Genomic DNA, 11,516 nt, shown 5'->3' on the forward strand with positions numbered 1-11,516 from the left:
TTTTGTTGATCATGATTGTTTGATTTTGTCGATGTTTATGCTTTCGATGATGAAGTTTGAGTGATGTTGATTTGTTGAATAGACGGTTGTGAATTGTTGAAATAGTAATCTTGAATTGTGAAAATTTGATATAAGAAAGGAATTCAGGGAGTAAGAAGTTGTTAAAAGTTTAATGTAGTTATATTTTGGTTCATTGTCGTTTTGTTCAATTCGGAATAAGCATGAATATGATGGATTTATGATACAGTGAAACAGATAGGCAATATAGGTTCGGGTAGGGAAATTTTAGAACTTATTGTTTCTATTGAATGTTAGAATGTGCGTATGAATGTTTCTTTCTAGTTTGTCGTATTTAATTCAAAATGTATTCATTTAATTGGGGAATGCCTCGAGACACATTGTATTTATTCACCGGAGAATGTCCCGACGTACTATGTTGGCGGAAGACGTTCGTGAGGAAGGCCCGAGGAGTCGGGTAAAGCACGGGAGCGTAGTTAGAATTAACGTAGGTTAGATAGGATTTATTTTCGCATTTTTTATTTTTGGACTGTATAATTTGGATTGGACATATATTTTTTACTCGTTTTGTTTTGGTTTGTTGGTTTGTTTGTTTTACGTGTTTTGTGTGGTTTATACATTCGTAGTGTTAAATTAGTCGATATGCTCCACCAAGCGATCGTGGTCGAACCACGGGATCGAGGGGTGCCTAACACCTTTCCCTCGGTCAACAGAATTCCTTAGCCGGAATCTCTGTTCGTTGATCAGTTTTATAGAGTCAAAACCGTTTTGAAAAAGGATATCCAAAGGTGACTTGACATACCTGATTTATGCCAAGTGGCGATTCTGAGTTTTGAATATAATGAATCATTTTCAAAAAAAATTTTCATCTTTTGTCACCTAATAATAAAAATCTTTTTGAACTTAAAATCCGAATCTTTTTGGAGAAACAAAAGGGGGTGTGACACTTAGGGTCACCGCGATGCGGAGCCATCACATTGTCCCACTGGTTGGGACCTAAAGCTTCAGCATGACGCGCCTCAATCGCGCTAGGCTACTTAAATTTGACAATTGTTAAATAGACCCCCTCCGCGACGCGCCAAACACCAAAATGATGGTGTTTTACGACTAGGACTTAAATTAGCCATAACTACTTGTCCGGGTATCGGATTTGGGCGAATCTTATATCGACGGAAAGCTCATTCAATTTTTCACATGATAAAAAGTTGAAATTAGGGAAACTATATGTGGTTTAAACTTTACTCACTTTGAAAGTCAAAAATGAGACTAAGTCTCTTTGACACCATTCTAGTCATTTAACTCTAAGAGCATATTACCACGAGCTAACGCATTGACGATGCGGGGCGTTACATTGTCAAAAGTATTTCACCATAGTTCTTAAAGCCCAGAACGATTCTAGGTTCCATGTCTAAAGGGACATTAAATTCCTTGCTCCATGACTTGACAACACCATACTCTTTCATTACCCATTACCCAAATAGAACAATACCAAATCCAAGAATAATTGTCGTCGTGATATATAATGCAATAAAGTTTCATCTATTGATGTATAGAGAAGTATCTAAAAATTGTATGCATAGGGATTTTTGAAAGAATAGTTTGCTGAGTGTGTAGTCGAATGAATTTGGGGTTCGAGAAATATGAGTTCCACGATTTTGATGTACAACTCAATTGGAGAAGAGATTCTAGTGCTATCCTTGAGAGTATTTTGGACAATCAGTTCTCCACGGATATGATTTGAGATTTTTGTCAGAGGCTTAAACTTGAGATATTTCCTTTTCTTTTTCTTTTCTGTTTTACAGAAGAAAAGGTTGGGGAGTGAGGAAGAAGTTAAAAAGATGAAGCAAGCTTCAAATTTTGGTTTTTAAAAAGCAGTAGGCTTTTAAAGTTTTACTCCTGGTGAAGAAAGCTTCAAAAGTATATTGGTTCCTAGAGTACTACTACTTTTATACAAGATAGAGTACGGACAAAATTTTGTACCAGAGATAAATAAATGCATGCCAATCTGAGAAGGTGGTCTAATTTTCCAGCTTGGCATGGTAACTGAGGGCTGGGTATAGATTTTCTTTTATACTTCGCCCACCAATAGCAAAATGGAGTAAATAGAGACAAGCCCATTTCATTTGACTATAAATTGTCATTTGTTATTAGTTAGCAAATTACGATTTTATATTGACACTAACATTAATAAGGTCAATTTCTTTTATTATGACATTGATGAGCAACTATTTCTAATCTAAGATTGATCTTTTAACACAGAACATATTTGACAAAATACAACGAATTTGATCGCAAAAGTAAGGCACATTTCCATGTGCATTAACTATCTCTATGCAAATACACAAAAATAAGTTATTATTGATATAAGCCTCAATATATCAACTTACCATCGAACATTTATTTTATTAGATGTTTAGATAAACATAAGTTAGTTATTATTCACATCTTTTAAGATTCTCGCACACCTTTTAAAAAAGACACTTAGTAGCCTTAATCATAAGAGTACTTTTCTAAACTACGTACTTGCCATCTCGTTATACTTAATTGACACTACACTAATTTGAACAAGGATAGAGTTGGGGAAAATTATTATAAATGATTTTTTTTCTTTTCTAATCATAATATGTTTTGAAATAAATCCACTTTGATAAAAAGATAGATTCTTGAGACCATGGGGTAAAATAATGAAATCATTTTTTCACAACCTACAAATAATTATTCTACTCTCAAACTCAAGTATAATGTGTAAAGTTCATGACATACATCACCATATACCCCAAGGTAATTATTATTCTTAATTTTTGCTATGGCTCAGATTTATAAAATCATAGTTTGCAGACAAAAATAAATGGCAATTTATTTATTGTAACAGGTTGATTGGTTTACAGTTATTAGTCAGTAGCTATTTGTCGTAGCATTAGTTATTTGTTTAGGCAGTAGTATTTTGTTTATAATCATACTTCAGTAGATATGTTGTTTAGTTAAGATACTTTTTTAGTGTTTCGTTTGGATTCTTCTAAGTGGATGTAACTATGTATTCAACTTTTCAGTCAATTGTAAATGTCTGCTTTCAAAACAAACTCAGTCTTTATATGGTCTCGTAGCTTTCCAAGTGGCGAAGTCATGGCCATCCCGGAGTTTGATTGGTAATTGGGCTGTATGGTTGAACTGGATGATATTACTTGCACCCATTGTGTTATCAGCATTGATAACTCTCAGATTGTTGCCATTCTTGTTGGCCATTGCTGCTGATCTGCATGAGAAAGGGGAGGAAAAAAATGGATTGTATTTGTTAGAGCGTATAGAGCCTTGATACCACTGCACATGCTTCAACCGAATGTGAAATACTAGTTTTTTGCTCAGGAATATGACACGAAAATTATCATAATAAATGGTAGACAACTAATGTAGTAGAAAGCGCAACCCACTCAAGAGATTTATAACCCACAAAATTTTAGAGAAGGCATTAGAAACTAATCAATATTCAGACTCAGAGGAGGAGCGAGAGATGGTGTTTTACTTTTCCTAGGACCAGCTAATCATGTTATGACCAAGGAGCAAGATGTAACTAGAGTTATAAATGCAACCAACAATGCCTCCACCCTAATCTACATCAAAATATACATGCAAAGCGAAGTCATCGATATGAATCACACGTAAGACCTAGGTGAATTGTACCATGAAGGCAGCAAAGAACACACTTCATAGATTTCCAAAGAAGGTGTGATGGTGCCTGCATGAACTTAGAGATTTTGTTGGCCGCATAGCCGATGTCCGGCTTAGTAAACAACGAGTATTGAAGTCTACCCAAAAACTCGATGATGGCAAGTTGCACAAGTCAAGTGAGTGCCATCAGATGGCAGATGGGGTTAGTAGCTCAGTAGAAATCATTGGTGTGTGAACATTTTTGCAGTCATTCATCAGTTTATCATTCAAGATCACATTCACATAATTTTCTTGAGTGAGGATCAGGCCGTCAGAGCTATGTATCACTTCAACACTAAGAATATAGAGAAAGTTACCAAAAATTTTCATAGAGAAATAGAGAAGCAAGAGAACGGATGACTTGATTGAAGCTAAAGTTGTTGCTCTTAGTGAAATTGATGTCATCTACATGGACAAGGACAAATAAGGTGTCACCTAGACTATGTCTGACAAGGAGTGTGACATCCGATTTTGTGTTAACAAAGCCCATGGACAAAAGGTGAATTATGAGGGCATTGTATCATGATCAAGGAGCCTGCTTTAGAAAATAGATTGCCTTACATTACCGACATAAATGTGTCGATTTTCTAGCAGCACCAACCTGACCCATATATTTCGGTAGCGTACGGAAATCTATTTCCTAAAGCAGGCTCCTTAGGCATGTTACAATGTCTTCACAAGTCACATTTTTTCCATGGGCTTTGTTAAGTCTAAATCGTATGCCTCACTCTTTGTCAAACGTGGTCTAACTAACACCTTGTTGTTCATGTCTATGTAGATGACATCATTGTCACTAGGAGCAACAAATTTAGCATCAATATAGTCATCCACTCTCTTGCTTCCCATTTCTCTATAAAAGATTTATGTAACCTTCACTATATTGTTGGTTTTGAAGTGATACAAGGCTCTGACATCCTGATTCTCACTAAAGCGAAAAAAGCCAATGTGATCTTGAATGATAAACTGATGACTGCAAAAATGTTCACACACCAGTGAGTTCTACTGAGCTACTAACCCTATTTGATGGCACTCACTTGACTGATGCAACTCGCCATTGTCAAGTTTTTGGATAGACTTCAATACTTGTCGTTCACTAGGTGGGACATCGGCTATGCGGTTAACAAATTGTGTTAATTCATGCAAGCACCATCAGACCTTCACTGGAAAACTATGAGTATTCTTTGCTACCTTCATGGTATGAGCCACCTAGGTCTACATGTGACTTGTATCGGTGACTTCAATCTGCATATATATTCCGATGGAGGTTGGGGTGGAAACATTGCTAGTCGCGTTTCTACCTCTGGCTACATCTTATACCTTGGTCACAATCTAATTAGCTAGTCCTCAAAGAAATAAAATAATATTTTTTTCACCCTCACTGAGTCTGAATACCGAGTCATTGCTAATGCCCTCTCTAAAAACCTGTGGATTACCAATCTCTTAAATTAGTTGCTCTTTCTAGTACACCAATTGATACGAGTACGATCGCGTAGATAAACTTATGAGGGAGTATGTTAGACCCGAGACTTGTTGTGTGCAAATAAAGTGCAAAGGAGCACCTAAATGGACACCAAAACTGTCTATACATAGCACTCAAAGGGCGTCTATTGAAGCATTTTGACTAAGGGGTCATTTTGGATATTTCACACTTTATTTTGTAACCTACTATAAATAGAATAATGTAGGGTTTTAGTCATTAGTTTTTGTTGAATATTGAGATTGTAACACTTGAAACTCTCTCTATTGTGAGAAAGGCCCCCATGGCCGAAACTTGTAACTCGGGAAATCAACATTGAGTGTGGATTCACTCGTGTTGGACTCAAGCTTGAAAACGTTGGATGCTTGGGAGATTGAGGTCCTTCTTGTTCAAACGTAAGAGTTAGTTATTTGTTGTGTGTGATGTTAAAAGTCTAAGAGTGGAATAGGCTTTTGGGTTTTTTAAGATTATACCTTCAATTTGTCTTACTATTTATCCTTTTATCTTCTTGTAATCTTATTTAGTGTTTGTGTTGTAATCTTGTGTTCTTGTTGTTATTGTTAAATACGAATCTTGTGTCTTCTTGTTTATCATCTTATGTTCTTAATCTAGTTTGTTGTCCGCTGATTTGGTGTAATAAATACCTTGTTATCTTCTTGTTATTGTGCTCTTGGAAAGCCGAGAATTATCTCCAAAAGGGTTCACGGATTTCTTTCATTTTGTGGACCGTTTTTGGACTGATTTTGTATTTACGTTGTTTTTCTTGTATCATTTGGTATCAGAGCATGGCTTGATATTGTTCCCACAATATCAATCTTGGTCTTGTTAGTTGAGAAATCAAAAAAAATTGTTAAAAAAAAAGTTAAAATTTGAAAATTCCAGAAAAATAGCAATCTGTCCATTTTGTGTTCTTGGACAAAAAATGTGTTCTTGTTGTGTATTGGACAATATTTTTACTTGTCTTTGTTGTCTCTAAGTGTTAGTTTTGTTTCTCACTAACACGTTGAGTCTATATCTTAGATTTGAGCTTGAAATGTTGATGTTGTTAATGTGAACAAAGTGTGGCCGATTGTAACGTGTGATGTGTTGTTGGTTCAAGTTTTGAATGTGTATTGTGGGGATTGTGTTTTGGAATTTAAGCTTGGAAAGTTGTTGTTGTTGTTTAGGAGGTCCAACTTGAACCTTAGAACTTCAAGACTCAAAGTTTGTGCTCTTAGTGTTCTTCACCATCTCCATATATTGTTGAAAAAAAGTGGTTGTTGATCTTAGAAGTTGAAGAAAAAGAGTGTGTATTGTTTTAGTCTTGGAAAACATAGATCCAAGTTTCAAGGTGTAGTACTTGTGACTCAAAGACTTTTCCTACATACTAAAGACTTTACATCACTTCTCAACCACTTTTTCATGAAACAAAGGTCCATGTTTTAAGGAAAAGTACTACAAAAGTCAAGTCTTGAAATTTGAAACTTGAAAAAAAGGCTCCAAGACTTATTCTTCCCTCCTTAAAACAAATTTCACCAATCCAAATTAAAATTGATCAAGACTTGGACTTTGGAAAATAAAAATTGTAGAAACCGCAATCAATACGTGGCTGCCCCATCATCAAGTTACTGCTCACGCATCAAATTTTGGCTCAAATTTCAAATTTTTTTTGTTTTTTTTTAGTACTCATCTAATAGATTGTTAGTTAGTCTTTGTGTTCGTTCATTCGTGTTTAGCATTTGTTGTTTGCATTTTTTTTTATCTTTTATGAATTCATTGTGTCTTGTTGGTTCAAGTCCGTAAACAATTTTTCTTTTGAGTTAGCTCAAACAAAAATCTATTCCAAGAAAGAGTAGACTAGACCCTCAATCACTCGCGAAGTACAAACCGACTTTCAACACTTGTGAAATCAAGTGTGAGGTAAAAATTAAGAGTGAGAGTGTGGTGAGGCATTTTTGAGCTAACAAGTTTGTTTGTTGTTTGTTGTTGTCCTTTGCTTTAGGTACCATGACTTCCACTAATCTCGATGCCACATTTAATCACATTAATGATGATATTGAAGAAATGAAATGGCACGTAGAAAGGCTACGCCAATTGTTTCCTAAACTTATCCCACAAAATCCAACTTTCCTTGTCCAAACACCGTGTGCCGAGAGCTTCCTGAAGGAAGAGGTGGGATGCCCCAAACCACACCAAGGTAAAGAGGAGATTGAAATATCTTTGGTACTTGATAGTGAACTTATAAAGAGTGAAGCATTTGCTAGTTCCAAATTTGTCCGTGAGATAGATCATGCTCTCTTTAGGATTAATGTTTTGTTTGAAGATGATATAAACACTCCTAATGAACCTAGTGGTGAAAATGATGGTATATCTTGCCTTGAAGGCTATAGTCGATATGCTAACCCACTATGGTGTGACAACATTCCTCCTAAAGATGAAAATCTCTTCTTGGAAGATGACAATACTCTTATGAGCAAGGAATGTGTAGTCTTGGAAATGACTACTGCTGGTGTTCATGATGATCAATTTACTCTTAAATGTAGTTCACTACTTGGGCATGTGAATGAAGTGCTTAAAAATTCGTAAGTTAGTAATGGTGTCTATAGAATTGATCTTGATAATGCGCATGACTCTTTGAACATCTTGTGTGGTAAAAGCATTGCGATTAGTTTTGTTTATAGAGATAATGTGTATGAAAATATTTTTGTGTGTGAATGTGGGAGTGACATTCTAGGGGAAGGAAGGGCTAACCTTGGCTTAGGCCCTTGGCTAATTCTTCCATTTGATCCCGGTATACCATCTTACGGTGGGAAAGGATAACTCTCGGCCTATTTTCATTTTGTTTTGGTATTTATCCGAGCCACTTCCTTTATCACATTTGTACTAATATTTTCATGTTTAATACGAAGGACCCGTGGATATACTCCAAATTTGTTCCCCCTCGGCATGGCATATTAATGTATTTATTTTTTCAACCCTAACCCTCATGTCATGAGGATGTCTGCTTATTTGTATTCTCTTGATTTTGCAAGGTACAGATTCGAGGTCCAATCTGTTTCAAGAAGGGGAAGATGATACGAGTACGTTCGTATAGATGGACTTACGAGGGCGTATGTTAGACCCGAGACTTGGTGTGTGTAAATGAAGTGCAAAGGAGCACCTAAATGGACACCAAAACCGTCCATAAAAAGCACTCCAAGGGCGCCTATTGAACCATTTTGACTAAGGGGTCATTTTGGACATTTCACACTCTATTTTGTAACCTACTATAAATAGAATAATGTAGGATTTTAGTCATTAGTTTTTGTGGAATATTGAAGTTGTAACACTTGAAACTCTCTCTCTTGTGAGAAAGGCCCCCATGGCCGAAACTTGTAACTAGGGAAATCAACATTGAGTGTGGATTCACTTATGTTGAACTCAAGCTTGGAAACGTTGGATGCTTGGGAGATCGAGGTCACTCTTGTGCCAACGTAAGAGTTAGTATTTGTTGTGTGTGATGTTAAAGGTCTAAGAGTGGAATAGACTTTTGGGTTTTTAAGATTATATCTTCAATTTGTCTAACTATTTATCCTTTTACCTTCTTGTAATCTTATTTTGTATTTGTGTTGTAATCTTGTGTTCTTATTGTTATTGTTAAATCTGAATCTTGTGTCTTCTTGTTCATCATCTTATGTTCTTAATTTAGTTTGTTGTCCACTGATTTGGTGTAATAAATACCTTGTTATCTTCTTGTTATTGTGTTCTTGGAAAGCCGAGACTTGTCTCCAAAAGGGTTCACGGATTTCTTCCATTTTATGGACTGTTTTTGGACTAATTTCGTGTTTCCGTTGTTTTTCTCATATCACCAATTGCCTATATTTATTGTGATAATATTCGTACCACATTGTTGAGCAAGAATCCTGTATCTCAGCCATGTAAAGCATGCCGCAATGGACTCTCACTTTTTTGGCCACCACTTTGAAAGAAAAAGTGTTTGTGTTGTTCATGTCCATGTGGCATATTGGAATACGCCATTTCGTTTACTTTTATTTGTCATTAATTAGTTGTTGTAGCATTAGTTAATAGTTTAGGCAGAAGTATTTTGTTTATAATTATACTTCAGCAGATATTGTTTAGTTAGGATCATTATTTGTATTTCATTAGGAGTCTTCTTAATGAATGTAACTTTATATATTCAACTTTTTCTGTCAATAATAAACGTTTACTTTCAATACATATTCAGTTCAAAACTAGGCCACCTTTTCAGATTCTTAGCATAAAATTTGGACAAGGTTAAGAGCCCATTTGTATTGACTGATTTTAAGTAGCTTTTAAGCGTCAAATGCTGAGAAGCACTTTTAAGTAATACAACTTAATTTATACTGGATAAAAATAATTATCTGTGATAAAAAAAATTAACAAATTAATCAAAGCAAAGCAATTGTTAATCTAAAATAAGTCCAAAGCAATAATTAGACAACATTGCTTTTGCCTAAAAAGCATCTTAAAAGCTACTTTGAATTTTACCAGAAACTCCAAAAAGCTAAAAAGAACTTAAAAACAGCTTTATCCAAACATGTGCCAACATATTTCCCCTTACATATTAACATGCATTTATTTATATTTGGTACAAAAAAAATTCTCTGTTATATTTACCCTGGATAAAAGTCGTATTTATCAAGGCACTAACATATTTCTGAAGCTCTCTTCATTAGGAATAAACTTCAAAATCCTCTAACAGTGGTGACTTCTCTGTCCTTTCACCTCCACCCCACCCCACCCCTCCCCTCAATGATATGATACAAACTTGGAAGACACGAATACACACTCCAAACAGTCCATAAAATCACAACAACCCCTGGACCAAATGGAGACCACACTCTGATTCAAGAATACAATGCAAGAATGACAATATATCTAGGTGTTTGACACCTTTTTGCAGCCAACCCAAACTAAGTTAACAACAATAAGATGATGAACACAAGATGAACAACAATATTATAAGAACAACAAACACACGACTACAAGAACACAAGAACAGCCACTACTAGAAAACTGCTTATACCTGGGGATTTTCATAGGGATAATGTGGTAAAATTCCCAGGTAATTTGATTACTTGCGGATTTTCTTACCACTTAAAATTCAAAGGAAATACCTTCGTAGGTAATTATTACCTGCGGGTTTATAAAATCCCTAGGTAATTTAGTTGCGAAAATAAATCCGGTTATTTGCGGATTTACCTGCAAATTTTACCTGCGGATTTTATTTGTGAATTTTCACGAAAAATTTCACAAATTATTCCCCACAAATATTCCCAAGAAAATTCCTAGGTATTGAAGCAAAATAACATACTTTAATTAGTGTGTATATTTAGTTTAGTTTAATTAGTGTAGTAATTTGAAGCAAAATAACATACTTTCACTGGTCAATTTATACGATATAAGTTTATTAAGCATAAAGTTTAATAAAAAAATAATCTATACTTATAATCTATATGTATAATCTATAATCTATATGTATAATCTATATCTATAATATATTAAAAGTGTGAAGGGCCTTATAAATGTTGTTTGAACTTTTTGTCCTTCATTAAAAGTCTTTGTTTTAGACAAAATCATCTTTTCACTACTTTTTCTAATATTTAAGATTTGTAAATTAAAAAATATATTTATGGTAATGGTAAATCTTTCTTATTAGAAGTGATCAGAATTAATGACAATTAATAATTTTTCATTAGCTTAAAAATTTTAAATCAACTAAATTTGATTTTAAGAAGATTTGAAAAATCTAGAAATAAATATAAAAAGGTTAAATAAGAAAAAATTAAGAAGTAACATATTTTTACAAGTTTTACGGTTAATAGCCTTTTTTGTTTGTTATTAAAATTTAAAATATTAATTTTCTTACATTTTTAATTCCTTCACATAAGTGTTAATTTCAAAAATTTTACTACAGCTATTATTTTACCAAAAATAAGACTCATACGAAAGATTAGGAATAGGACTCCTATGACAGTGTTAGGGTAGGTCACCAAATATTATTTTACTTTGCCAAGAATATGACGCTACGAAAAGTGTATGAAAATGAGTTTAGTAGGAATGTTAAAAATGGAAAACAAAGCGTGAGTTTAGTGGTAAATATGTTTTTTGAACTTTTTGTCTTTCAGTCAAAGTTTTAACAGTTGAAAATTAATTAAATATAAATATGGTAAAAATTTTTCTTAGAAGTTATCAAAATTAATGACAACTAATACTTTTACAATTAGTTTAAGTATTCTAAATCAAATATTTGTGCTTATTTTATTATATTAAAGTGTGAATCTTTGAAAAGTGATATAAACTTTACACTTTATTT

The 11,516-nt window shown here is 34.1% G+C and overlaps 1 long non-coding RNA gene across 1 annotated transcript in view; it reads left to right on the forward strand.

Annotated features, from left to right (window-relative positions):
* LOC124892439 overlaps positions 1-2,148 on the forward strand; it is a 19,465-nt gene extending 17,317 nt beyond the window's left edge. The window contains exon 2 of the long non-coding RNA XR_007050244.1: positions 1,821-2,148. This is a non-coding gene — a long non-coding RNA (uncharacterized LOC124892439). The remainder of the gene's footprint in view (positions 1-1,820) is intronic.
* Positions 2,149-11,516: the final 9,368 nt, after the last annotated feature.

This window comes from Capsicum annuum, unplaced genomic scaffold, assembly GCF_002878395.1.
Source record: "Capsicum annuum cultivar UCD-10X-F1 unplaced genomic scaffold, UCD10Xv1.1 ctg4739, whole genome shotgun sequence".
Classification (NCBI taxonomy): Eukaryota; Viridiplantae; Streptophyta; class Magnoliopsida; order Solanales; family Solanaceae; genus Capsicum; species Capsicum annuum.